Source organism: Peromyscus maniculatus, chromosome 12 (assembly GCF_049852395.1).
Source record: "Peromyscus maniculatus bairdii isolate BWxNUB_F1_BW_parent chromosome 12, HU_Pman_BW_mat_3.1, whole genome shotgun sequence".
In the NCBI taxonomy this organism is placed as follows: Eukaryota; Metazoa; Chordata; class Mammalia; order Rodentia; family Cricetidae; genus Peromyscus; species Peromyscus maniculatus.
In genome coordinates, this window is record NC_134863.1 from 10637079 (window position 1) to 10661752 (window position 24674).

At 41.1% G+C, this 24674-nt stretch overlaps 1 long non-coding RNA gene across 1 annotated transcript; it reads right to left on the bottom strand.

Annotated features, from left to right (window-relative positions):
• Positions 1 to 1396: 1396 nt before the first annotated feature.
• On the bottom strand, positions 1397 to 17147 carry LOC143268201 (uncharacterized). Its single transcript, XR_013043907.1, has 2 exons — positions 16772 to 17147; positions 1397 to 1636 (listed from the first exon to the last, which is right to left on the bottom strand). It is a non-coding gene; the product is annotated as an uncharacterized LOC143268201 (long non-coding RNA).
• Between the last annotated feature and the right edge of the window lie 7527 nt (positions 17148 to 24674).

Below are 24674 nucleotides of genomic sequence, written 5' to 3' on the forward strand. Positions count from 1 at the left end.
CTAACCCTCAGCTGTGGAAACAGAAGGATCAGGTGTTAAGGTCCATACTGACTTGGCCCAATATCTCCATTCCCTCAGTTAGGAATCACACCGCAGAGGTAGTGTTGATAACTGAGATCTGTGGTGATATTTTATTTGTGCTGAAATGTGATTTTATTTGTATGTTAATAAATAAAGTTGCCTGGAGATCAGAGGTAAAAGAAAGCCATTAAGCATAAGTCCAGTGGTGGTAGCACACATCCTTAATCCGATCACACGGCAGGCAGAGTCTCTGTGTGGTTGGTCAAGGACACAGCCAAGCATGGTGACACACACCTTTAATCCCAGTACCAACCATAGATACCTAGAGGTCTGTGTAGACAGGCAGTGACAAGGAAGTCATGTGGTTGGGTTTAGAGCCAATGAGAAGGCAGAACAGAAAGGTAATAAAAAGACAAGTCAGATCGGAAGAAACTCTCTCCTCTGGGAAGCAACAAGGTGAGAGGTAAGATAAGGTCGTCATGACTCTCTGATCTCTTTAGCTATTTACCTCTGTATTTGGTTCTGTGTTTCTTATTTACTAAGACTGTTTAGAATTTCGTCTACAGAGATCCCTTGTCAAGATGTGCCTGGCCTTGGAAAAAGGGGCTCTGTCTTTATTGACTCTATTAATAGTCTGAATGGAAATGTAATGCAAGTGATCTAGATCAAAATAGAGGATTTCTATATGGCCATCACACTTGACCTAAACATTGGAAGATGGTCTAACAAAAGACTGACAGTTTTGTCACACACCCAAAAATCAAGTTTAAAAATGACTTGATATTCATTCACTTAACTGTTTTTCTTCAAACCACTCCAGTTTCCTGCTGTAGGAGCACAAAGAGAAGTGATCCCTTCCTGACTGCTAGAAGGGCAGACTGATCACATATAGTCTGACTATTGATTATGACTTGACGTGGGGGAAGTGAATTCTACCTTTTGTATCTTGCCTAGGGAGAAAATGGTGGCAGGGGAAGAAGGCAAGAGAAGGTCGGAGAGAAAAGTGGTTTGAGTCCTTCCTTTTAGGGTATCATTTCTGACCCCAGCACTGTACATCTGAATGTCCTACCCATGAAGCCCAAATGAAAGGCCAGAGAGTACAGGTTGAGGGGAGAGCATCAGTGAGAAACTGTGAACAGCCGGGGACTCTGAGATGTAGAAAGTGTGGACTCAGGAAAGAGTCAGGGGGCAGATTTTAGCCCCATATGGTTTAGCCTAGTGACACAGAATGCCGTTGGATAATAGGCACACCCTTATGGAAGAGTCTCTACCTCCAGGTCATCATCAGCCTTTACTTCAGTACCTATCCCTGTGTGGAGTATTGTTGGAGTTCCAGGCGGACTCGAAAACTTAAAACATGAAACACATCCAGGAACAGATATCAGTCATTTATTCCTTCAAGAGGGAACAAAACATCCGCAACTCCGGGAAGTCAAGTCCTGCCATCTGAGTTGTTTGCAAATGGACGTACTAAGTGCTGGTCACCATTGTCACAGGAGCCCTTGTCAGTAGTGCTGCTTGAGGAGAAAAAGAGCATTTCCCAGATCTGCCCTGTCATTTCCAGGAAAGTCAGCCAGCTAGGTTTGGGTTCAAACTTCTTCATGAAGCCATCTTCCTGTGAGAAGAAAGTGCAGACTGAAGACTCAGTGAGATAATCCTCTCTATTCTCTCACCACCAGTAGTCATTTCATTCTCCCCATTGTTCTCTACTCCAAAGCCAAATCCCTTTAGAATATAGCCACCCAGTAGAAACACAGCTGAGCTACATATGTTAGCTTCAAGGGATTTTGCAGCCATATATTAAGAAGTGTCTTTGTCAGTCTTCTACTGCTGTGAAGAGACACCATGACCAAGGTAGTTCTTAATTTAACTGGGGGCTAGCTTATAGTTTCAGAGGCTTAGTCCATTATCATCATGGCAGGAAGCATGGGGCACGCAGGCAGGTAAGAACTAAGATGGCATGCAGTAGCTGCTAAGAGCTACATTCTGATCTGATCCATAAGCAGAGAGAGAGAGAGAGAGACAGACTCTGGGGTTGGCATGACATACTTCCTCCAACAAGGCCACGCCTCCTAATCCTTTTAATCCTTTCAGAGAGTGCCACTCCCTGATGACTAAGCCTATGGAGTCATTCCTATTCAAACCACTACAAGAAGTAAGAAAGTAAAAAGAATTTGAAAACTTATCTAACTCAATGTGGATTTAGTATATGAGTATTCTTTCGTAGTGTAGACAGTATGGAGTCATTATTGAGATGTTATATTCTGAAATCCAAAGACTAGTACTTTCATCTTCATTCAAACTAGCCCTGCTTCTGTTGCTCACTCCCCATAAGCTCCAGGGAAAGGAATTCTCCAGTTTTTTGTGTTGTTTTGTTTTCCTGTCTTTTTCTTTCAGTTGCCTAGCACTGAAAATTAAATTTATATTTATGAATTGTATTATACTGAGAATTATTGTTATTATTTGTTTGTTTTTCGAGACAGGGTTTCTAACAGCTGTGGCTGCCCTAGAACTTGCTTTCTAGACCAGGCTGGCCTTAAATTCACAGAGATCCACCTGCCCCTGCCTCCCAAGTGCTGGAGTTAAAGTACCACTGCCCGGCTATACTGAGAATTATAAGAACTCATAGTAAATCCAAATTCAACTAATGTCCTTGAGTCTAAGAAAATACTGATTATTTCCACTATAATTATTTTTGAACCTGGACTTTTTTTTTTAATTAGGAAAATCCAGACTGATAGAAATGCCTGTCTAGGACATTGAATTCCTAGATTCAAGCCCCAGAACACACATGCACGCACGCACGCATGCACGCACACGCCAAAATCCCAACAAACTGTAGCGCACTGTAACAATATTTTAACAACTTGAAATCTATAATTATATTACATTTTCATTGGAAATTACTTCTACCTGCATGCTAATTCTTACGTTATCTATTGAGGATACTGAGAATGAGGGGGGAAAGTTACCTAAGATAATACAACTCACAGTGTGTATTGGCACACACCATGTTCTCAATACTTAGAAGATGGAGATGGGGATTTCTGTAAGCAAGCCTCGACTACACAGTGAGTTCCAAGCCAGCCTGGGCTACACAGCAAGATGCTGTGCCAAAAATAAATAAATAAAAGATTATATAATTTTTTGCCTGGACCTGGGTTGGGATGCAAGCTTTACACTCCTTTTCACTCCATGTATTCCAAAACAAGTACAAAAAAAGACTATAAAATTGTTCAAAACATTTATTTCATTTATTGTTATTTATTTATTTATACTCATTTTATTTTCTAGAACTTACCAAGTAGCCAGAAATGCCCTTGAACTTTTGAATCTTCTGTTTGTATCTCCTGGCCCTGGGATTAGAGCCATACCCCATCATGCCTGGTTCAGGAAGTGCTGAGGACAGACACTAGGACCTTGTGCATGCCAAGCAAGCACCCTACCGACTGAGCTATGTCCCCAGACTGTGCTTGCATCCTCTCTGTACCACCACCCCTGATATTTTTTATATCCATCTAGTAAACATTTGCTCAACATCTTATAGGTTCCAGCATTACAATGTCTCCAAATGGGTATGCCATAATAGGACTAATCCAGAAAATGGGAATCAGGTTTAGCTTCTCGAGAGTCAGAAGACTTTGGAAATCTCTGCAGATCTTGAAATTAATAGTTGTGGAATCATCAGCAAACCAGGCAGCCATCAGTCAGGGGAAAATGTCTGCATGTGGTATGCAGAGTCAGCTGTGAGGCGGATAGGTACAGTGATAGCCTCTAAAATGATCCTTTATTAATAGAACAACTAGTCATTTCTGGGCAGCATGCTAACTTCTAATATTTTCAACCTCTAAGGCAAAGAAAGTAAAAGAAAAAGCTAAATGAAGGTATGAAATAGTCATAAATCTATAAAAAAAAGAACCTAAAATTTAAAGAACCACAAACCAGGAAAATATATTTATCAGGAAAGAGTTCATTCCAATGTAAGAAAAAATAATCAGGCCTTAATAGCTAAAAAGAGAAATTCGCTGAGACATAAATCGCTAATAATATATAGGAAAACACTTTACATTACCATCAATTAAAGAGCTTTATATTATAATACAATCATAGTTTTTTGTACCTATAAAAATACTTTTTCAAGCAGATTCTTTCAAAACTACTTCCTTTAGTGGTGCAATTTGAATCTTAAGGCTAATATATAAAATAAATATACAAATAAGGATTCATTATCACATCAGTAATGTGGTAATAAACAGGAAATGCCAACGTCTGATTACTTCTGGGAGCAGTGAAAATTTGCTAAATTGGGCTACTCTGGTTTTGAGAATGGCTAAAGCATAAATAATATACCAAGGTGGCATGTTGTGTTTATATTTTCTAAAACTCATGTTGAGTCTTAATTGTATTTTGATATTATTAAGAGTTGGAATCTTTAAGAAGAGGATAAAGGGAAATGAGCAATGTCTTTTTTTCTATTGGGACATGACCTCACGTGCCTCACAGCTGACTCTGTATACCACATGCAGACACTTTCCCCTGACTGGTGGCTGCCTGTTTTGCTGATGATTCCACATGGGAGCATCCCCTCCATGACTACTAGATCGAGACTATTACCTAAGGGGTGGATTTGTTATTAAAAGATGTACTCAGTCCTCTAGTCATCTTCCCTCCCTCCTCACTTCCCTCCCTCCATCCCTGTCTTCCTACCTCACTTCCTGCAGCAAAAAGGCTCTTACCAGATGCAGTCCTTCAATACTGGTGCCCTTCAGTGCTGGTGCCCTTAGATGCTGGCCCTCTCAGAGTCCCTTAGCAACTTCTTTTCTATTATCATTTTCTGTGCAATATTCCATTATAGCATTACAAAGCAGGCTGACACATACTGTGCCAATAACCCAAAGAGAATTAAAAGCTCTGATTTTTTTTAAAGATATAAGTGGATACCACGGTCACTCCTCTAGAGATTCATGGGAGAGCTGTTTTGGTAGTTGGGCTATAGCTCGATGGTGGAGCATGTGCTTAGCATTTACAGGTCTTGGCTATTTATACCTTTGGAAATGCCTTTACTGAGATGAATGGTCAATCAGTCATCTTTACATATCTGTGTATCCACTCTGCTGATTTGCTTCATCACCAAATTAACCCACGCCATTAGAGTAAGAGGAAAGAAGGCGGGAGGGGAGGCAGGGGAGGAGAAGAGGAGAGGACCTTTTAGCTTAACTCTTCCTATTCTAGTTACTTGGAAGCGACCAATTCAGTGTATCCCCACTTCTAAAGGGAGTTTCTTTTTGTATTTAGAGTAGTTTTTAAAACTATAAATTTCTTGGAATTTCCCATGTAATCCCCATACTTGAATAATTCTATTTACATACTCACAAAGTACTTTTATCAGAAAGCTTTCTGGTTCTTTGCATATAGGTATTGTTGTCTTCATTTTTATTGTTTATGCTATATTATTACATGACATAATATAATTATTATTACATTATGCTATATTGTGTTGTTATACATATTACATGGGAAACATGAATCTTGGAGTGCCTCCTAGGTAACTTAACCTAAGTCATGCCTCTAATAAGCAGGGAAATTTGGAGTTCAGGCCTCAGATGTCAGTGTCGGTTCCTGAGATCTGTAGCTGTGTGTCAGGTACCTTGTGTGCAGTAGGCCCTATACTAAGCATTAAGGATACAGAGATGCGCAATGTTCCTCTATCCTTTGCTTCTATGTAGCTGAGACTACAGACACTAGCTACTAAAATGTGCTCTAGTGGCTTTAGGAACTATCTTTTCCTCCCAAATGCTCATGATAGCTGAAAAAATCACATTAAATCTTCTGCCAGGCATTTATGAGTCCAGCTTTGCACTTCAGACTGGTAGAGGGAACTGGAGAAAATAATAGTAAATGTAGAAGATGAAGAAGAGCAGAGATGACAGGCTGGAAACTAAAGGAGATATGGAGGAGAAGGAAAAAACAGAGGAAGGATGAGAGGGAGGAGAGGGAAGGATGAAAGAATGAGGAGGAGAGGGATGAAGAAGGATTCAAACTGGTTTTTAAAAAAGAAGGAATGAGATTATGCATCCCATTATTAATGCTCAGTCTCATGTTTTTCACTTTAGTGTACCTGAGGTCCATGGTGACTAATATCTAACTGAAGTGGACCATTATAACTTTTGGAGTCTAGATATCCTTGGATTTGCTAAATAGAAGCTATGCGATATTAATGTTATTAACATGAGTATTTATTAGTAGTAACAATAGTCTTGAAATTGTACTGAGTGCAGATTTTTAGGAATTTCTCTGGAAGCATTGTATGTGAGTAACTCATGAGATCCTTATACCAGTCCCAGCAGATAGATTGCAGTATGGCCTATTTTTACAGACAAGGAAATGAAGTACAGAGAAGGTATATAAGTTGTCCCATTCACATAGATGATAAGCGCTGAGCCCTGAAATAAAGCCAGCCCTGTTTCAATTGGAGCTGGTGTTCCTAATATCTGTGCTGTACTTCTCTATCATATCTTGATCCAAAACTTCCCATAAAGTTTCAGGCATATTTCAAGTGTAACAAGACCATAGCTTGCATGTTTATGATTTTAGAGTTTTCTCTTTCAGAAAAGTAAAAAGGAAAAAATTGTAAAATTCATATGTTCATAAGTTTTGCTCAAAACCCTAGGAACTTACCAGACTCAGACGTTGGCCCTTAACTCCCTTTTTTCTCTATTCCTTTTCTGTTCTCTCCTGTCCTCCAAGCTAAGAGAAGGATAATGCAAAAGCAGCTTGCAAATATGACTGGCAGAAAGATACAGTAAAGAAAGCCAAGTTACATGTAATACTGTGAGACCAAAATGAGAACAAAATGCCTCCATCTTAGAAATAAGGCCTAAGCTTTCTCCATTTTAGGTATAGGCCTTGAGTTGCTGGAACAGGCCTTGAGTTACTGGAACCAGTCAACCCAGATTCCAGAAATTAGAAAGTGCAAAGTACAGAGTCACAAGGTATTCATTCGGTGATGATTGTTTAACCAAGGAATGTTCCAACCCTGGTTTCCAGGGTAATTGACCACAGAAATGTCCCCACCTGAGGGCAGCCAATGAGAAATGGTGATGGGCAACCCCTTAGAAGTAAGATTAAACCATGATTTCTAGAAGTCCCTAGAAGCGAGCCAATCAGATTTGTACCTGTACTAGCACCCCTAAATGATGTAACCTTGTGGTTTTTGCCTTTAAAAACTGAGCTTGCAGGAAGGTGGGCACTTCCTCCAGCTTCTACTGCATTGGATGTATTGAACAAAGTCCCTGCCTAGGCTTGTATTGCTTTCAGATATCCCGAATTAAACCTTGCTTTTGCATTCCGGCATGCTCGTCTTTGGTGGTCTCTCTGGGGGTCGCGATCTGGGCACAATAATACAAAGGGAAGAGAGAAGTGAAGCAAAGCATACCAAACCAGGGCTGAGGAAGAAAGTCAACCCCTGGTTTCTGAAAAGCTGTAAAGCTGCTGAAAGGCTTGGCATAAGTGAAGAAAATGGAAAGGGGGAACCCAGATTTGGAGGAGGCCCAAGGCTTTGACACCACTTACTATATGAGAAATTACTTTTCTCAAACTCTTTAAAGCTGAGGATAGAAACCCAAGAGCTGAATAGGCAGTAAGGCACACAGCTACAATTCTGTGTGAGACTATGCACATGTATTTGCCTTCCTGCCTCAAGCCCACTTACATGCTATTTGTTAAGAAGGGAGGAAAAAGGAAACCCGTCATAACAATGAAGACAACAAAGCAGAAATTTGATTGATTCCTGTAAGACAGAGGGAGAATGAGACAGCATTTACAGACAACGCAGCCCTAAAACATGGACACAGGAGGTAGGCAGAATCCATTCTTCCCTGACAATTCTGACCAGTGTCTACAAAAATGGGGCTTCTTGTAGCTAACACACTTTCATTCATAAGTATACACAGACAAGAAGGGCCAGGAGTTTCATTCAGTGGTAGAAGGCTTCACTATGATGTTCAAGGTTCTCAGTTGATGCCCAGTACCCCCAAAGGACATAAATATGCATAGCCAATAAATGATTTTCAACCATTTTGAAAAGCCAAAGTACAAAATAGAAAGGTTTCTAAAATGAAAAATGGAAGGAAAAAAATGATTCAGTGTTAAACAGATAATTTAAAAAAAAATGAAGATTATTTTTGATTTCTAGTTTTCTCAGACAAGCTGAAAACAATAACTGAATCTATAAAACATCAATAGGTTGCTATGGAAAGGAAGCAATAAGAAATGATTATTGGAAATTAAAACCACGATTAACAAAATGAAAACAATCTAGGAAGAAATCCTGCGTGGGAAGACAAATTAGGAAAAAAATAAGAAAAAAAATGTTAAGAGACACAGAAGATCAATCTAAACTTTTTACTATCTAATTAACAAGAATTCCTAAAAGGTCAAGAGGAAAACTAGTTATCAAGATGTGGTGGTTTGAATGAGAATGGACACCATAGGCTCATCCATTTGAATGTGTTCTCAGTTGATGAACTATTTAGAAGGATTAGGAGACGTGTACTTCTTGTGGAAGGTGTGTCACTCAGGGTGGGCTGTAGAGGGCACAAAGTCCTTGTGCTCACAGATAAGCACTAGGGAAACCAGGAACGTTAAACACTAAGGCTTGTCTCTTCAAAGGAAGAGATGTATCATCTCTTCTCTGCCCATAACGCTGGGAATGATTTGGTTAATAACCTGGTGACCTCTGAACTATCTCTATGGCCAGACCACACATGGTTCTCCCATATTCTTATGTTTGTCTCAGTCATCCTCCCCAGACCCTTATCTTGAGCGTTGTTTCTCAGCCAGTAGAGCCCATCTTTATGGGAGATGTCACACGTACTTTACAAATGAGAGCAGAGGTGGTTAATAACCTTTGCACTATCTGTATGACCAACACCACACCAGCTCTTCCCCCAGACCTTTAACATGCCACATGTAGTCAATCTATACAATCCATCTTAATGAGAGAGGACACATGTACCTTGGAAAGAGTTTCAATGTAACCATGTCTTAAGCTTTGTTGTACACACAGGATTGAATTAATTATCACCAGAAAACTTTTTCTCAAAATGTGCTGTGCTTAAATATGCCTAACATAAACTGTCCTTTGTTAGCCTCTAGAAGTTTGAACCAACAACAGCCACTGAGTTGTGTTGAGGAAGGCTTACTTCTTGCTTCACACTGATGATACCCTTCTGGCCTCTGTGATTACAGAGATCACTGGAGTGGGTTTTGAGGTTTCAAAATCCCACAGCCCATGACATCCAGTCAGTCAGTCAGTCTCTCTCTCTCTCTCTCTCTCTCTCTCTCTCTCTCTCTCTCTCCCCGCTCTCTCCCTCTCTCTCCCTCTCTTCCTCCCTCCCTCCCTCCTTCTCCCTCTCCCTCCCTCCCTCCCTCCCTCCCTCCCTCCTTCCCCTACTTCATTTTGTGGATAAGATGTAAGCTCTCAGCTACTTCTCCAGCACCATGCCTGCCTGCCTGCCTGCCTCCATGCTTCCCACCATGATTACAGGCTAGTCCTCTGAAACTATAAGCAAGCCCCAAATTAAATGCTTCTTTTTATAAGTCGCCTTGGTTATGGTGCCTCTTCACAGCAACAGAACAGTAACTAAGCCACAAGATATAATACATAAATCAAAAACATCAGTCTCTAGATTGGAAGTCATAGATCTCGAACAGAATGAGGAAAAAAATAATCAAAAACTTGAAATCAATTGAGCAGTCAAATGGGAGTTGTTGGGTCTAGAGAGACGGTTCAGCAGTTTAAGAGCACTTAATGCTCTTGCAGACAACCTGGATTCAAATTATAGCAGCTACACTGGGTGGTGGCGGCGCATGCCTTTAATCATAGTACTCTGGAGGCAGAGGGTGGCTGATCTCTGTGAGTTTGAGGCCAACCTGGTCTACAAAGGGAGTTCAGGACAGCCAGGACTACACAGAGAAACCCTGTCTTGAAAAACCCAAACCCAAACCAAACAACAAAAGAAAACAAAAAGCACCAAAAAACCCAAAACAAACCAAAAACAGATTACAGCACCTACATGGGGGCTTACAACCACCCTTAACTATTTCCAGGGGATCTAGCACCCACTTCTGACCTCCAAAGGCATCAGGTGCACTTGTACGCGCGCACACACACACAATGCACTTACACACATGCAGGCAAAACATTCATACATATGAACTAAAAATAAATAAAGGTTGCCAATCACATTGGTATTTTCTTTAAAAATAATTTAAGGATATAATCTAAAAAAGTTGAGAAGAAAAAATACATAAGTGTGGGAGCCCGTTCTGGGGTTCCTCGTGGCTTTACCCAGCAGGTCCAAATAGAGGATGATCAGGACCACGGGCCTGAGTGCAGGTGTCTGAGATGGCCTGCACTTGGCTGTGCTGGGGGAGGAGGTCTTTTGCTCCACCCCTTGGCATCTCTATAAAAACCCTGGACCAGAGACAGTCCGGGCCCGTTGGAATAGGTTCCAGGCCCTCTCGAGGCTATCCTTTATTTTCTATCTGTTTATCTCCGCAAGATTCTCCGCTATAAATCCTTCTATCTAATATTTCCTGCTGCTCACACTCAAGAAAACTCTGGGAAGCTGTGGGGGTGGTGGGTAAACGCCCCACAGAATGGCGCCGTGAACAGGGACTAAAGAAAAAAAAGGGACTAAAGAAAAAAAAGGGACTAAAGAAAAAAAAAGGGACTAAAGAAAAAAAGGGACTAAAGAAAAAAAGGGACTGAAGAAAAAAAGGGGGAACAAAAAAGGGGGGACTAAAGACAAATGAACAGGGACTTAAGACAAAGTAATAGGGACTAAAGATAAAGGAAAATAATAGTTTTATTACAGAGTTTTTGGTGAAAGTGCTGAGTTAGCCCTGCCAGTGGAAAGGCATGCCGGTGTTATGGAATATATATATATATATATATATATATATATATATATATATATATATATATTTTTTTTTTTTTTTGGGAAGGCAGGCGTTTTATCCTCGAGAGAAAAGGAAAGCGGACTGGAAGGATGTCCGATGCTGCAGCGAAATTCTCTTCTGTCAAAATTTTCTATCTTCTATCCCTTTCTCAATTTCTATCTGTGATAAGTATAAGATATAGGGTAGTAATATAGTTTAGGAAAAACTTAGAAGTATAAGATTGTGTAGGAAAAAATAAGTAAGGCAATTAGACAGAAAAACTCTTCAATTTTCTAACTTTGGGGGCTTTGAAAGCAAACTGGGAAAAAAAATCTTTGGGCTTTACGGGTAGTAAAAAAGCTCTTCTTTGAGCTTATGGGGAAGAAAAAGTTTCCTATGGAAGCTTTTGACCTGGGGACAGCTGAAATGCTAAGTCCAAGTGGCAGGAGAAAGTAATTTCTCCCTGAGGCAAAAATGGGGGTGTAAGAAGTCAAAGTTTAAAGTTGGGAAGTTTTGGGAAAAGTTGGTCTTTCTCCTGGGGGGGAAAAATCTTTCTCTTAAACTCTAAAGCTTTTCTTGGAAAATTTGGGGGGAAAATCTCTCTAAAAAGCCTTAATCTTTCTCAAAAGCTCTCTAAAACTTAAAAACTAAATTTGTCTTTCTGAGAGAGGACAAAAATTAGAATCACCTGAAGATATTAGTATGGGGACCACCTGTGATTAGCTCTAAGTGAAAACAACAACTTGAAGACAGCAAAACCTAAGTTCTTTCAAGCTTTCACAATCCTCCCTGCAATGCAGGAGGCAGGAACAAGTTTCTAAAAACCTCTTCTATGCTCTGTCTCCTCAAGCTAGTAAAAGACAGTGGCTCAGAGTACCCTGAGGGAAACGCTTGGGAGAGTGTGGGTGAAGAGCTACAGAGAGCCCAAAAGGGCAGGAAACTTGACCTGAGAAAGGCAAAAAGCCAAGCTTCACAGTTACAGCCGAGCTGAGGCATCAAGGGTTTTGTCTGAGTGTCTCAGAATGAAAAGGTGCTCCTCCTCATTGTCCTAATAATGCAAAGATCCCCTGAAGCAATGCGGGCTATTAGCATTGTATCCTCACTTCTGATCAAAAACCCAGAGGTGACTGGCCAGCATCTCTGAGTTGGAGTGCATTTCAGGGATACTAGGGTTCCTGCAGTTGTAAACTTCCTGGAGTACAGAGCTGAGGCAGGAAGGTGCAGCACCCAGGGGAAGATTGCTAATGAACAAAGCTAAAGCCGGTGGGAATGGCACAGTTATCTGCTTTCCTACAAGTCCCGGTTGATAGGTCCACAACTGCAAAAAGAAATCTGAGAAAAAGCTTTCCTATCAGAGTAAGGAGCTTTCTGGGAAAACAGTAAAGCTGAACTGTGTCTGAAGCAGTCGTGCTGCCGAGTCAGAACGCTGTCTGGGGAAAGAGCCCAGCCAGGGCAGAACAGAACTATCCAGGAGTAAAGCTTTCTTTTCTGTCAGAGAAAGCATCTCTTTGAGAGAAGCTTTGTTTCAACTGACTCCCGATGAGATGAGGGAGTGTAGCCCTGAGGGGTGATTGCCTCTGGCATAAGCTCTGTCCTTGAGCACCCAGACAAGCAAATACAACCCACTGGGGGACTGGGCCAGGTGAAGGCCTGATGAGGCAAAACACCTGTCCTAATGGGAGTTTAGAGATGGCAAAAACCTCCCTTATTAGATTTTCAGTCTGTATGCAAACCACACAGACCCCGAAAACAGAAACGGACAAAAAACCCCTACCTTCAGTAGCAGGGAAAGTCGCCGCTGTAGTGTCGGAAACTGTTTCTGGGGTAGAGGGGATAAATTGAGACCAAACTGGGAACTGTCTGGGAAAAAGACTCTGAAGAAACAGAGAAGGGACATAATCCTCCCCAGAAAATATGACCTGAAAAAGCTGCTAGAATCTGAGGCAGATTTAGGGGGAGAAAGAAAGCCCCTACCTCCAAAGGCAGCTAGCAGAGGTACAGAGCCGCAGATAGCTGAAGCTCTGCATCTGGGGAAGGAGCAAGCGAAATGAGATCAGTGGGAGAAATTCTCTCTGAAAGAGCTATGGAAAAGCTGTTGTAAATGATCTTGTTTTTCACTGTCTGGCGAAAACAAACACAAGCCCCGAGGAAAGTTGCTATTCGAAATGCCAGCCTCAATGCCAGCTAACAAGGCAGGTGTGGTTCTGATTTGGGGGCCAGTGTCTGATGAAGTTGAAACACCTGTTAAAGCCAGCTGAGGAGAATAGAAACCTCCCAATGTCCCATAGCTGAAAATGTAAAGTGCTTGTTCAAATCTCCCATTGCAAAAGCAAAAAAAACTTTGTTCAAACCTCCCGGGTAAGAATTTGTAAGCAAGTCTGGTAAAAGAGAACCAGTTGACTCTCAGACCCAAAAAGAACTATGAGAAATGATATAAGGGACTGATATGGGACTGATATTATTATGGACTGATATAAGGGAAATGCATTCTGGGAAAGGTAGTTTTTCCGCTAATGATGGCGACATTGCCCTGAAACACTTTTGTCAGCTCAAAAATACATTCATGGTAAACTTAAAATACAGCCTTTAAAAAGAATAAGGAGGAAAATCATCTAAGAGTTTAAGTGTCAGTTCCAATGAAAAATTGAAAGGATACGGAACTAGGTGCTTCGCGGTTTGGGGCTCTGTTGGTAAAATGCCTTATTGACCCTAATAGCTGTGCAAAGTTTTTACGGTAATTGGATGACAAAAAAGCTACCTTTAAGAGCAAACAAGCCACTTTAAAATCCTTAAAACAAGGGAAAGCAGTTTATACACTGAACTTTGTCTTAGAAATGAAAAAACTTGTTGAAATTAAAAACATTTTTTGCCTTTTGAACAAACTGCCTGCAATGAGTAATTCCTTTGCAAATCTAATAAGGAGACAAAGAAACAGGCATTCAAAAAAGAAATGACTGCTTTATAGATGGGAAACAAACTTCAGAAAAATCTAGCTGTCTTACAAAAGAGTTGCTTTACCTGAAAGTTCCTTATAAGAAATCAATGCTAAATATCACCGCTGCTAATAACATTAGTAGTTAAAGCTAATAAAGTGAAGTTTTTCAGTAGAGCAAACCAAAAGTGCTGCTGTAATAGAAACATTTGTCTGAATTGAGGCATTTAGGGGAGCTACTATAAATTTGGGTGAAGGGACAGCCTCTAGATAAAAATTGTCTACTGCTGACAGTGCATCTCTGCCAGTCCGGAACGGCTGAGAGAACTGGCAACTTTGGAGTGTGGCGTCGTCCTGAGAATGTTACAATCCCCTAGCAACAAGTATCACAACTCTATAATGACAACACTCACTAAATCCCAGTGCTTTATAACAAAGCTAACTATAAACTGTAAACTTTAGAAATGATGTACGTACTTCCTGTCTAGTTAAGAGAATCTTTATAATAGAGATAGTGATAATAATTAAGAGTAAGAAGTAGAAAAATGAAAATAAGATATGTGAGTTTGTAAAAATTCTGTCTTGTTAGATCTGTTAAGAAATCTTTAGGTGTTTGCTAAGTTAGATATATGCTAATGGTAGCCTATATAAGTTTGTAAAATAGATCTATAGAGTTCCTTTAAGAATATAAGCTTGCAAGAAGTAGCTAAGGTAGTCTTAAGACATGTAGTAATAAGCTTGTAAGATGCTAGTTGTAAATGTAAGTTTAAGAAATAAGATGGAATGAATATAAGTATATAAGAATTAATAGGAAATATATTTGCTAAAGTAGTTCTATAGTTTCCTTAAAGTATAAATAAGTAGATGTTAATATGTGAGTTTGTAAAAATGTGTAAATGTTGAGAGAGTTTATGCTTAAGCACATGTTATGTGGGTTTGTAAAGTGTAAATGTTAAGTGTGAGTCTATTCTTAATGTATATGGTGAAAACACCTGAGACACAGGAGATCGTGTCCTCGTAGACTGCAAAGTAGGCAGTCTGAATGGTTTCAAAAGCTCCAGAAGCCGCTTAGAAGCTAAGAATGGCGGACGCCAGAACCAGCACAAGGCATCCGCAGCTGAGATCCATGGAATATCAACGCAGCACAGAAAAACCTGAGCTAACAGCAAAAACAGTGCGGTTTAAAATATTACTATAACTAAAAAGGTCTGTCTGTGAGAACAAAAGTTGCAGAGACGCTTGTTTGAACAAAAATTAACTGCAAAAAGTTTTGGTTGAAAAACGTCTCTTCATATTTGGAAGTGAAAGCCTGATAACAGAATTTATTTCTTGTTTGAACTTTTTGAACTTAAAATGAGATAAAATTACAAAAACATTTTGGTTATGGATTTCTTCAAATTTGGAAGGCTAGTACCAATATTTATCATTTGAATTTTGGTACTTAAATGAAATGAACAATAGAGATTTCATTGCAATGGGACAATTTTGAGCTTACTTATAGTAATGACCTAGGAACGGTTTTCTGGAATTGGGTTAAAAATGGAACTGTTTAAATGAAGAAATGTATTTCTACTTAGAATCAAGATGCAATGCATATATGCTTTATTAACTGGTGATTCATGAATTGTTTTGTGGAACTGTTTATGTAAAAATGGAATTACTTATGGAACTGGTTTTGTGTTACAAATGGAACTGTTTAAACAGAAAAGTTTGGGTCCTCTAACTAGGTTTGAGTTTTTGTTTAAAAATTATAAAGAAAAGGAGGAGTTATGAGATTGAATTATGTTCGCAGAAACCTATTGATATTAATGCACCCTGGTTTTGTGGAGTTGAGGAAATGTTTAAGTTTGAGAATACATCGAAGTTTTTCCTATGTTCTGTTAACAAGAAAATTCAAATGACTGAGTTAAAGTTGGAAGACGGAGAAAATTGTTAACTATATATAGCACCATATATGCTAATTCAAATGGTTCTGTTAAGAGTTTGCTTTGAGTTGTAAGATTGAGAGAATAGTGACTATGTATAGCAATATTTATGTTAACCTGTTAATGGTAATGATGAAGCTAAGGGATTCTTTAAGTTTGTAGTTGCCTTAAGAGTTTTTGGGTTAGAAAGGGCTTGAGGCAGCTAAGACTGCTGTAGTCACCTTGGACCTAATTCAAAAGAGAAATGCGATCTATATCATCCTCTACTCCCATACTGGGAGGTGTAACAGCTATGGAGATTGCTGTAAGCCATTAATAGTTATTTTTTTATATATTAAGAAGGGGGGACCTGTGGGAGCCCGTTCTGGGGTTCCTCGTGGCTTTACCCAGCAGGTCCAAATAGAGGATGATCAGGACCACGGGCCTGAGTGCAGGTGTCTGAGATGGCCTGCACTTGGCTGTGCTGGGGGAGGAGGTCTTTTGCTCCACCCCTTGGCGTCTCTATAAAAACCCTGGACCAGAGACAGTCCGGGCCCGTTGGAATAGGTTCCAGGCCCTCTCGAGGCTATCCTTTATTTTCTATCTGTTTATCTCCGCAAGATTCTCCGCTATAAATCCTTCTATCTAATATTTCCTGCTGCTCACACTCAAGAAAACTCTGGGAAGCTGTGGGGGTGGTGGGTAAACGCCCCACACATAAGAAAGAAGGCAACGAGTTCCAGATACAACCCTAACTCAGAAGCAGAAACCGGACTGTGCGGATGCAGTTGCCTCACAACGTGAAAATTAATCTACCCCTAGATGAACACAGATTATTACAACGACACAATTTAAAACTAGAAAAACAGACCCAAATTCAGTGTTCTAAGTATGGAGAAATAAAATGTAGCACATTTTTGAACAGCTGTACCACTGAGCCTTATCTGCAGCCCTCCAATTTTTCATTCACCTGCTTCCTCTGCTAGATCTTCTGATCCTTCGGGGGCAACGATCATCTTTTTCATCTCTGTAACCCAATACACAGCAAAACGGTTTGCTACTAGGTGATAAACACATGGGAATGAATTAAATTTAAACCGGGAGGTGAGGGTGTGGATCGACACTCTCCGCATCTTCTTAAGCTCGCAGCAAGGCCTTTCCTCACAATAACAAAATAACTCCAAACGTGCCCGGGTCCAACCTCCCTTAGAAGCTCCGGGGCTATCCACAGGCTCCGCCCCCTGCCCTGGGAAGCCAGACAGGCGCCAGGAGCATAAGTGCGCCTGCGCAGACGCGCGAGCCGAGCCCAAGCTTCCAGGCGTTTAAGTCGGTTCTTGCACCTTCGGCGTGAGGAGTAAGACTGGCGCAGCCGCTCCTCCGCACTTCCGCCCGCAAACGCTGCTTCAGCTCCGCCCGCAGGCTCCGGGCTCTGGGCGCTGCTTACAGCGGCCACTGCCGTCACGTGGCAAGCACCGCCCAGGCCACGCCCACCACCTTCTGCCGAGGGGGCGTGGCCTCTGTGGACCGACGGTGCACCGGCCTCTTAGGCGTCGGAGCCGGCCCCGTGTCTGGTGGCAGCGAAGGGCAGCGTGCTGGGGCGTCCTTGACCTTTCCTGCACAGTAGCTGGGGGAGGGGGGGGGGACTGTGCACCTAGCCCAGGACATTTACCCTCCCTCACAGCCTGCGGAGGTAGCCGTGCTTCTGCAGAAGGTCCAGCAAAGGACTATACTTGCGGACTCGGTACTCGTCTAATTACCTTAACGGTGTGCAGTGCGGGGCTGAAGAGGCATCAGAAGGAGGGCAGAGCGAGCCAGATGCGCGTACATCATCGCCGGTGGACACTTGGCTCCTCCTGGCCAAAGGACAGAACGTTCTGCTTTACCACCAAGTGCCTGTTTCAGCCAGTTGGCTCGTTACTGATGGACTTGGGGGCCGCTGTTACAGCAAGTGGCAGGCCCTTTCTGGAGATGGATGTCCCGTCTCTGGGAAACTCAGGACTCAGACACGCTGTTCATTATTATCGAAGAGTCTTGCTGCTGTCGGAACCTGCTGTTCAGAGACAGATAATGCCTTTCTCTAGCAGATGTTTGACTGAGTGGAGAGAGGAGATTATAGTAAGTGGATGTGAGGTGGAGGGCTGACTCGGATTTATACCACCATCACCCCCATGTTACCATTCAATAGCTGAGGACTGGCTTTTAAAGAGTTAATTTTTCAGAGCTGGGAAGATGGTTTAGTTGGTAAAATGCTTGCCACACAAGCATGAGGAGCCGAGTTCAGATCTCCAGCACCCATGTAAAAAGGTATATAGTTCATTTCTGTCAGATCTAAGTGCCTGAAGACAAAGCAAGGCGGAAGAGGGAGAACAGAGAAGAGAATTCTTACCATGGACCTTAACACAAGCAGTGAATTCACCAACATCTGTGGTCTCATCTTTACGCTTAGAGACCTAACAATTCAGGTCAGTGTGGCCACGTAATATCCATTTACCAATACTTGAACATGAGCGTGGTCTATGGATCAGCGTCCCCTGAAAGCATGCCAAGTATGGAGAATCCTGTGCCATTCCCACGCCTAGGCAGTCCAAATGGTCCTCAGGTGATCTCTATCCGTATTAATGTTTGAGAATCACTACCATAAATCAATGTATGCAGCAAGGATTATTCTGCAGAAGAAATTTAAAACTTATCGTGCATGTGGTCCTAGGTTTTATCACCAACACCACACACACACACACACACACACACACACACACACACACACACAAATAAGCTGTAGTGAATTGCTGCTGTTGAATTTTGGAGGTAGGCTTTTTCTAGATATCCATGGCTATTTTATGTGGCTTCATATCATGGGCATATCCCTTCAGCAATAAACACGTAGTCTGTCAATATAACCGAGGGGTAAGCCTAGCATACACAAGGCTCTTGGTTTGATTGCCAGTGCAGCAAAAATAATGATAACTTTGTCCAGTTTGGCATGGGAGAAAACATTTTTTTAACTTAATCCCAATCTTTGACAAAAATACTTTAGTTCCACATGTACATTTTCATCAAGGATATAGTTGCACCAGTAAATACATGCAACCTTAGGTGTAAAGCTCTTTGGGGTTATGAATCTTCAGAGGGTTCTGTATGTCCTCTCACAGGTAAGGCTTCATGACAGAATCACTGATATCTCCATTTCCCCAATGTTTTCAACCATCTGGAGCTATTATTTTCAGCAGAAATCAAAATCATAGGAAGACTCAATAACAAAATGGTGTCAGACACTAAGGAAAGATGTTGTAGTTTGTTGCTGGAGGGCTTCTCTCCAGGTTCCCCAAGCCCCGCAGTCCCACAATCCACATATAAAATAATCACTCAGACGCTTATATCACTTATAAACTGTATGGCCATGGCAGGCTTCTTGCTAACTGTTCTTATATCTTAAATTAACCTATTTTTATAAATCTATACCTTGCCACGTGGCTGGTGGCTTACCAGCGTCTTCACATGCTGCTTGTCCTGGCGGTGGCTGCCGTCTCTCTCCTCAGCCTTCCGCTTCCCAGAATTCTCCTCTCTCCTTGTCCCACCTACTTCCTGCCTGGCCAATCAGTGTTTTATTTATTGACCAATCAGAGCAATTGGACATACAGACCGTCCCACAGCAGTAGCTGACACTGTAGAGTAGCTGAAACAAAAGAAGAGATCAAGTGTTCATATAGAAAACAGGTTGTTAAAGATCTTACAGGCTAATGTCTGAACCTTGAAGGTTCTAGGCCATTCTGAGCTACATAGGTCCATAGGAAGACCCTGACTCAAAACCAAGCCAAACCAAAGAAATCTCACACAGGATATCTTGAATTGGTGGCACACACCTCTAATCTCAGCATTCAGAAGACTGAGGCAGGAGGATCATCCTAAGCTACACAACAGAGACTGTGTCTTAAATCAAACACAGCAGAAGACTGAGGCAGGAGGATCATCCTAAGCTACACAACAGAGACTGTGTCTTAAATCAAACACAGTTTCATGGTTTGAATGTGAAATTCCCCCACCCACAGCCTCGTGTGTCTGAACACTTAGTCCCTATCTGGTGGCACTATTTTGGGGTGCTTTGGAACATTTCTAATAAGTGGATCACTGTGGGCAGCAAAGGTCACAGGTGATATCTTGTTCTGATTTGCCTCAATAGGATTTTAAGTAACTTCCCACCTGGTCTTCTTGCTTATTCCTTTTCCCTTCTCTGGTTTAAAGGTGGTAAAAAAAAAAAAAAATGAAAGTCCATGCTGTTTAGGAAGCACCATTGTTAGAGTGCTTGCCTTGTATGCACAGAGGCTGGTGGTGATAATGTAGCTGTAATCCTAACCCTCAGCTGTGGAAACAGAAGGATCAGGTGTTAAGGTCCATACTGACTTGGCCCAATATCTCCATTCCCTCAGTTAGGAATCACACCGCAGAGGTAGTGTTGATAACTGAGATCTGTGGTGATATTTTATTTGTGCTGAAATGTGATTTTATTTGTATGTTAATAAATAAAGTTGCCTGGAGATCAGAGGTAAAAGAAAGCCATTAAGCATAAGTCCAGTGGTGGTAGCACACATCCTTAATCCGATCACACGGCAGGCAGAGTCTCTGTGTGGTTGGTCAAGGACACAGCCAAGCATGGTGACACACACCTTTAATCCCAGTACCAACCATAGATACCTAGAGGTCTGTGTAGACAGGCAGTGACAAGGAAGTCATGTGGTTGGGTTTAGAGCCAATGAGAAGGCAGAACAGAAAGGTAATAAAAAGACAAGTCAGATCGGAAGAAACTCTCTCCTCTGGGAAGCAACAAGGTGAGAGGTAAGATAAGGTCGTCATGACTCTCTGATCTCTTTAGCTATTTACCTCTGTATTTGGTTCTGTGTTTCTTATTTACTAAGACTGTTTAGAATTTCGTCTACAGAGATCCCTTGTCAAGATGTGCCTGGCCTTGGAAAAAGGGGCTCTGTCTTTATTGACTCTATTAATAGTCTGAATGGAAATGTAATGCAAGTGATCTAGATCAAAATAGAGGATTTCTATATGGCCATCACACTTGACCTAAACATTGGAAGATGGTCTAACAAAAGACTGACAGTTTTGTCACACACCCAAAAATCAAGTTTAAAAATGACTTGATATTCATTCACTTAACTGTTTTTCTTCAAACCACTCCAGTTTCCTGCTGTAGGAGCACAAAGAGAAGTGATCCCTTCCTGACTACTAGAAGGGCAGACTGATCACATATAGTCTGACTATTGATTATGACTTGACGTGGGGGAAGTGAATTCTACCTTTTGTATCTTGCCTAGGGAGAAAATGGTGGCAGGGGAAGAAGGCAAGAGAAGGTCGGAGAGAAAAGTGGTTTGAGTCCTTCCTTTTAGGGTATCATTTCTGACCCCAGCACTGTACATCTGAATGTCCTACCCATGAAGCCCAAATGAAAGGCCAGAGAGTACAGGTTGAGGGGAGAGCATCAGTGAGAAACTGTGAACAGCCGGGGACTCTGAGATGTAGAAAGTGTGGACTCAGGAAAGAGTCAGGGGGCAGATTTTAGCCCCATATGGTTTAGCCTAGTGACACAGAATGCCGTTGGATAATAGGCACACCCTTATGGAAGAGTCTCTACCTCCAGGTCATCATCAGCCTTTACTTCAGTACCTATCCCTGTGTGGAGTATTGTTGGAGTTCCAGGTGGACTCGAAAACTTAAAACATGAAACACATCCAGGAACAGATATCAGTCATTTATTCCTTCAAGAGGGAACAAAACATCCGCAACTCCGGGAAGTCAAGTCCTGCCATCTGAGTTGTTTGCAAATGGACGTACTAAGTGCTGGTCACCATTGTCACAGGAGCCCTTGTCAGTAGTGCTGCTTGAGGAGAAAAAGAGCATTTCCCAGATCTGCCCTGTCATTTCCAGGAAAGTCAGCCAGCTAGGTTTGGGTTCAAACTTCTTCATGAAGCCATCTTCCTGTGAGAAGAAAGTGCAGACTGAAGACTCAGTGAGATAATCCTCTCTATTCTCTCACCACCAGTAGTCATTTCATTCTCCCCATTGTTCTCTACTCCAAAGCCAAATCCCTTTAGAATATAGCCACCCAGTAGAAACACAGCTGAGCTACATATGTTAGCTTCAAGGGATTTTGCAGCCATATATTAAGAAGTGTCTTTGTCAGTCTTCTACTGCTGTGAAGAGACACCATGACCAAGGTAGTTCTTAATTTAACTGGGGGCTAGCTTATAGTTTCAGAGGCTTAGTCCATTATCATCATGGCAGGAAGCATGGGGCACGCAGGCAGGTAAGAACTAAGATGGCATGCAGTAGCTGCTAAGAGCTACATTCTGATCTGATCCATAAGCAGAGAGAGAGAGAGAGACAGACTCTGGGGTTGGCATGACATACTTCCTCCAACAAGGCCACGCCTCCTAATCCTTTTAATCCTTTCAGAGAGTGCCACTCCCTGATGACTAAGCCTATGGAGTCATTCCTATTCAAACCACTACAAGAAGTAAGAAAGTAAAAAGAATTTGAAAACTTATCTAACTCAATGTGGATTTAGTATATGAGTATTCTTTCGTAGTGTAGACAGTATGGAGTCATTATTGAGATGTTATATTCTGAAATCCAAAGACTAGTACTTTCATCTTCATTCAAACTAGCCCTGCTTCTGTTGCTCACTCCCCATAAGCTCCAGGGAAAGGAATTCTCCAGTTTTTTGTGTTGTTTTGTTTTCCTGTCTTTTTCTTTCAGTTGCCTAGCACTGAAAATTAAATTTATATTTATGAATTGTATTATACTGAGAATTATTGTTATTATTTGTTTGTTTTTCGAGACAGGGTTTCTAACAGCTGTGGCTGCCCTAGAACTTGCTTTCTAGACCAGGCTGGCCTTAAATTCACAGAGATCCACCTGCCCCTGCCTCCCAAGTGCTGGAGTTAAAGTACCACTGCCCGGCTATACTGAGAATTATAAGAACTCATAGTAAATCCAAATTCAACTAATGTCCTTGAGTCTAAGAAAATACTGATTATTTCCACTATAATTATTTTTGAACCTGGACTTTTTTTTTTTTAATTAGGAAAATCCAGACTGATAGAAATGCCTGTCTAGGACATTGAATTCCTAGATTCAAGCCCCAGAACACGCACGCACGCACGCACGCATGCACGCACACGCCAAAATCCCAACAAACTGTAGCGCACTGTAACAATATTTTAACAACTTGAAATCTATAATTATATTACATTTTCATTGGAAATTACTTCTACCTGCATGCTAATTCTTACGTTATCTATTGAGGATACTGAGAATGAGGGGGGAAAGTTACCTAAGATAATACAACTCACAGTGTGTATTGGCACACACCATGTTCTCAATACTTAGAAGATGGAGATGGGGATTTCTGTAAGCAAGCCTCGACTACACAGTGAGTTCCAAGCCAGCCTGGGCTACACAGCAAGATGCTGTGCCAAAAATAAATAAATAAAAGATTATATAATTTTTTGCCTGGACCTGGGTTGGGATGCAAGCTTTACACTCCTTTTCACTCCATGTATTCCAAAACAAGTACAAAAAAAGACTATAAAATTGTTCAAAACATTTATTTCATTTATTGTTATTTATTTATTTATACTCATTTTATTTTCTAGAACTTACCAAGTAGCCAGAAATGCCCTTGAACTTTTGAATCTTCTGTTTGTATCTCCTGGCCCTGGGATTAGAGCCATACCCCATCATGCCTGGTTCAGGAAGTGCTGAGGACAGACACTAGGACCTTGTGCATGCCAAGCAAGCACCCTACCGACTGAGCTATGTCCCCAGACTGTGCTTGCATCCTCTCTGTACCACCACCCCTGATATTTTTTATATCCATCTAGTAAACATTTGCTCAACATCTTATAGGTTCCAGCATTACAATGTCTCCAAATGGGTATGCCATAATAGGACTAATCCAGAAAATGGGAATCAGGTTTAGCTTCTCGAGAGTCAGAAGACTTTGGAAATCTCTGCAGATCTTGAAATTAATAGTTGTGGAATCATCAGCAAACCAGGCAGCCATCAGTCAGGGGAAAATGTCTGCATGTGGTATGCAGAGTCAGCTGTGAGGCGGATAGGTACAGTGATAGCCTCTAAAATGATCCTTTATTAATAGAACAACTAGTCATTTCTGGGCAGCATGCTAACTTCTAATATTTTCAACTTCTAAGGCAAAGAAAGTAAAAGAAAAAGCTAAATGAAGGTATGAAATAGTCATAAATCTATAAAAAAAAGAACCTAAAATTTAAAGAACCACAAACCAGGAAAATATATTTATCAGGAAAGAGTTCATTCCAATGTAAGAAAAAATAATCAGGCCTTAATAGCTAAAAAGAGAAATTCGCTGAGACATAAATCGCTAATAATATATAGGAAAACACTTTACATTACCATCAATTAAAGAGCTTTATATTATAATACAATCATAGTTTTTTGTACCTATAAAAATACTTTTTCAAGCAGATTCTTTCAAAACTACTTCCTTTAGTGGTGCAATTTGAATCTTAAGGCTAATATATAAAATAAATATACAAATAAGGATTCATTATCACATCAGTAATGTGGTAATAAACAGGAAATGCCAACGTCTGATTACTTCTGGGAGCAGTGAAAATTTGCTAAATTGGGCTACTCTGGTTTTGAGAATGGCTAAAGCATAAATAATATACCAAGGTGGCATGTTGTGTTTATATTTTCTAAAACTCATGTTGAGTCTTAATTGTATTTTGATATTATTAAGAGTTGGAATCTTTAAGAAGAGGATAAAGGGAAATGAGCAATGTCTTTTTTTCTATTGGGACATGACCTCACGTGCCTCACAGCTG